The sequence below is a fragment of the Phyllostomus discolor genome, chromosome 6, assembly GCF_004126475.2.
Source record: "Phyllostomus discolor isolate MPI-MPIP mPhyDis1 chromosome 6, mPhyDis1.pri.v3, whole genome shotgun sequence".
Taxonomy (NCBI): Eukaryota; Metazoa; Chordata; class Mammalia; order Chiroptera; family Phyllostomidae; genus Phyllostomus; species Phyllostomus discolor.
Window position 1 is genome coordinate 103,090,490 of NC_040908.2, and position 5,187 is coordinate 103,095,676.

Sequence of the window (5,187 nt, forward strand, 5' to 3'; positions counted from 1 at the left end):
AAGAGGGCAAGCAGAACATCTCTTGGTGTTCACATGATTTAGCTGGTCTGAGGGTGACAATTCTGCCTTAACTGTGTAAGAACAGGATAGTGTTTTAATTCATAAGCCTAAAGTACTACATGTCCTGAAACTTTATTTGAACTTGAATTCTCAATCTCAAATTTATCTTTTTTCATTGATGTTTGAACATTATTGAGCAAATTGTACTAGTTTCTTATTCTCAGACAGAATTGGAGAAAAAGACATATTTCTCTGTTAGATGCTTTTATGATAAAATGAACACAGGGAGCTTGCTTTATAATAATTTATGTATCCAAAACATTATCCATCTAACATGCTTATAATCAGAGAAAAAAAAATCATGCAACAAAAAATAAGGAGTTTTCCACTTAGTAGATTTATCAGTTACACATTTCTGTTTTCAAAATCAGGCTTCTTGGCCCTACCTAGAGTGGTTTTGAATGTAATGTTTTTCATAATTTTGCCAACTTCATGTTCTGGCCAGAAATAAGAATGCATCAGGAGACAATGGCTCAGCTGGTTATGAAAGATTGTGGGTTTCTACATAAGCTTACCCAGCTATGGAAACCAAGTGTGTAAACAAAATCTTGTTCAGCCCTGCTGAGAAGTTCTTCCAGAAAGAAGACTGGGTAAAGTCTTGTTTTGTTTTTTTCCTGCTTTGTTTTAATATATAAATTAAATATGTGCCCAGTTCTCATGTTAAAACATTAACAAAAACTGAATTCTTATTAAATACAGCCTGGTTTACCTACTTTCATCTGCTACTATGTATCCACAAGGGCAAAAGATACCAAAGAAATGTAAGTAAATCAATGCTTAGATGTTTTCCCATGTTAAGAATATATATTTAATACACATGATACTTCATATATATTAAATAGCAATATCAAATATATTTCATGTTTATAACAACAAACATGTACTATGTACCTAGAGCATTATGTAACATGGACGCTCATTTTTGCTTGAGAAACTTATAGTCTGGTGGAGGTGGGGGTGTCAGATATAGACAAACTTGTAGTTAACAGTAAAATGTAACACAGGTTTCACTAACACTTAGAGACTACAGGACTGTCAGCTGGTTATGGCAAGATAAAATTGTGTGCCTGTGTACACAAACACAGAGGTTTCCAGCTTTCAGAAAAAGCTGTCTTATTGAACCAAGCGATATCCTACCCAAGTAGCTTTAAAAATCACATAATGCAATGTTTAACAAGAAATGAAAAAGTAGGAATTAATTCACTTTCTAACATAGTAAGAACCAAAATAATAATTCTCAACTCTCAAATGTCTAGGACTTACCTGGGAACATGCTTCTTCAATCACAGGCTCCATAATCTTAAAACTCCTTGAGCAAAAAAATGTAAATTCCTTTAAAAATCTCTATGAAATGATTGTTTTTAAAAATCAAAATAATTAACCATGATCATTATCACATTGCCTTTCATTTTATTCACATGAGAACACTAACTGCAAAAGGAATGAATTAGAGTCATTTCTAAGGCAAACTTTCTGACAAAGAGAATATAATTTGGATGGTAGAATAAATTATATATTAGAAAAGAGAACCTTTTTTTCTGGTATAATTAGGCTATCATTACATGGTATCAAAACAACCATTTGAATTAAGTAAGGGGAGCATTACTTATTTCATTAAGCATTTTCTAAGGAGAACATAGTACGTGTGTAAGCCTATGGCAGACACTTGGTGACAGTGGGAGAGGTGATGGGGTGATTGCCTGAGTCAGGTCTAAGACATTGAGGAAACCAAAACATCGCCTCAGAGAAAATACAAGAACACATAAAATACACACAAAGGAGACAATGAATGTATGGTATAGACAGTAAGCATTGGGTTAGTTTGAAACTTAATGTGCTCTGGAATGATCTGGGAAAAGAGCAAGAGTTGGAGCATGGAGAGTAGACACAATTTGGGATATTAGAGGTAAGAGGAAAACAGTATTAGCAAAAGCACAGCACACTATTTTGTCTCCCAGGCTGCCAACCTGTGGTCAGCTTCAACTGAGCTGTTATTCTGGGGTCACCAAACCACAACAATGAAAACCAGTCAAGAAAGGATCATAGGGCAAAGAGAATAAGACATAGAAAAATAAAGGGGCAAATAAATTTCCATCTAGAATCTAGAAGGATCATTTCTACTGTTAGGGAGACAAAACATTTCCCCACTGAATACCCATGGGTTTATTTAAAGTAATAATCAGAAGAAAGTAGCAAACATTTACTGAGCACATACCACATATCAGACACTATCTTGTTCCAAGCACTACATGTATTGGTTCCTTTAATCCTCTAAGAACACTGTGATGTAGGAACTCTTTCCACCTATCATCAGGGTTCCTCACAGCCCACGACCCTCTAAAACTAGGAATTTTAAATCAAAGATTAATTTTATTCAGTCATTTTCAATAGATCCTGTTCTTCTGCATCAAAAAAGTTTGCTTGAAGAAAACAACCCCGAACGGGTGGTGGAGGCTGCGTGAAGAGTGGCAGGGCTGACTGAGCTGCCCGGTGCAGCTGTGTCCTAGAGGTGTGGGGATGTGAAACCCGGTGACTGTGCAGGTGGCAGCCAGGCCGAGAGGTGGCAGCAGGAACACTGGGATGGTTTCTAGCCCCGGATACGGGCACAGTGAAAGCCTTCCATGCCGTCATTCTTTAGGTGTTCCAGAGCGTCTCTGAAGCTAAGTTGGATGTTTCGAGCCGAGGGAGACACAGGGTATGATGATGATGACTTAGCTGAATTTCAGGATGTCACAGAAGATGCTGTTACTGAAGCTCCTCAGCAGCATGGAAGATTATGAAGACAAGACCACTAGGGAGTTGGGAGTGTAAGATGAAAACCAAGAAGGAGATTTTAAAGATAGAAGTACCCAGGAGGGAGATAGTGAGCCACACAATGATAAAGAATTTTAAGGTTATGAAGACAAATAGTTCTTCCAGATAAAGACCAAGGAACAATTGTTGATATTCCTGCACATTTTCAGAACAGCCGGGAGAGTTCTATTATCTAGAAATTTTGATGGTGACTGCTCTGCTTCCCTATATCATTGGAAAGAATAAAAATGGTTGCTTTGCTTGGGCCTGGTTTAACACTCAGAGCTTTTGGAGAGCAGCTTTACCTTGGCAGAAGCCACAAGCACAGGAGAGTTGGACCAGGGGAAGGAGCATATCTATAGCCTGGGGTATTCTGGTCAAGTGCACTGTGAGGGGATGCTTATCCAGCTCAGGTTCCTAGAGAAACAGAACTTACTGAGTCTCCTGGCCCAGATGTGAGGTCTGTGAGTGATCAAGTGCAAGTAAAAGTAACCGTAAATGATGAGGACATGGACACCTATGTGTTTGCTGCTGGTACTTGGAAAGCCATGGTGAGACTACAGAAAGAGATGCAGGAGTGAGTTTTATAGTGACAAACCTAAGTCTGGAGCAAAGTATGGACTGCCAGACCCCTTGGCCCTTCTGTCAGAGATGAGAGAAGTGATAGAAGGAACGATGGATATAAAGAAGGTTCACTTTCTTATATACTGTGCTGACAAGACTGACTCTGTTAATTTTTAGACCAGCTCTTGGGTCCAAAAATCATGCAAAAGGAAAGCCAGTCTTTAAAGCTACCTGACACTAAGAGGGCACTACTGTTACACTGAATATCCCTGGTCAGGTGACATTTACCCAAAGGATTTGGAGGCTTTGCTACCTCTGGTGAACATGGTGATTTATTCAATTGACAAAGCTTAAAAGTCTCTCAAAGGGAAAGAAAACAAAAAACAGGTAAGAACAGGGCCAAAGTCAAAAAGAATTTCTTGAAACTGATGCATGTACAAAGACAAGAAGTGGCAGAGTCTCAGCATGAGGAGAAAAAAGGGCAGCAAAGGAGTGAATCACAAATGAGGAAGATCCTGAGAAACAGCACACACAGGCTGGAGAAAGCTGCCTTGAGACATAAGCAAAAGAAATTGGAAAAGGAGCAAAGGAAAATGAAGCAAATCAAGGTGAAAGCCACAAAAAGTTATCCCAGAGATCTGAGTCCTGATGCCACCTGTAAGCTCTAAACTCACAGGAAACATGAAAAATATGCCACTTCTCATCCTAAAGTTCAGACACTTCCAGTGACTGAGAAATCCTTATTTCTTGTTTGGGGTATTATAGAGGTTATACAGAGATACACTGGTAGAACTGTGTTTGAGTAATTTTCTTCCAGATAAGCAAATTGTTTTGATTATTTTATGAAAGGAATGATATATTGAACTCTGTGTAGTTTTAAAGTGTTTTTAAAATTATAACATGAGTCACTAGTGCTTTTACTGTTGTGATATTTGAAGAAATATCATGAGTTTATAGATACATAATTGGATACTACTTTTTGTTTAAAAACAGGCAGTTAAAATAGCTATAAAAAATGACTCTAAACCAAGATTCCACAAATAACTCTTGGAACATCACAATAAAAATTGCTTAGTGTCTTTTTTTTTAAGAAAGAAAATAGCTCTTATTTTCCATGAACAGTATATTCAATCAGTTGAAATATAAATTTTCAGTGTTACCATTAGGAAATTTCCACTGAGTTTTCAATACAAACTTTACATATATATGCTTTATGTATACCTTTTAAAAATATTAGCATTGGTGAGAAACAAAGTGTATAAACTTAAATCTCAGTGTAAGAGAATGAAAAGTCAAGTAATGTGGAACAGAGGAAGCACAGAGAGCAGTGTCAGAAGAAAGCCACTCAAGAATTTAACAGGCAAGGCCAATCAAAGTAAACTAGTAACCTAATGCAAAAATGCATCTACTAGAATCTTGCATTTATGGTAACAGATTAGATACATCAGTAACAAGCCAAGTGGTTTTCGGAATTATAGCTTCTATTACTTAAACTTCCCAGCAGTTCAGAAAGTCAACATAATCTTTTTTTTTGGTGATTGGGTTTTTTCTGACTCTTTTGGATAATACTTACAATTGCAAACATCTCTGAATTCTCCTCAATTTAGTAAGCAAAAATTAAGGACTTAAGTGCAAATTCCACCCTTGTTTAGTAATTACAAGTTTCCCTCTAACATTACAAAGAATGTCTTCCTGTAAGATTGGTTTCCCCACAAGTTGTTTCTTCATTGACTGAATAGGTTCACACCACCAGCTGGCTTTAAAAAACAA

At 37.1% G+C, this 5,187-nt stretch overlaps 1 pseudogene; it reads left to right on the top strand.

Annotated features, from left to right (window-relative positions):
* The first annotated feature begins 581 nt into the window (after nucleotides 1-581).
* On the top strand, nucleotides 582-4,293 carry LOC114498826 (annotated as a pseudogene).
* The last annotated feature ends 894 nt before the right edge of the window (nucleotides 4,294-5,187 follow it).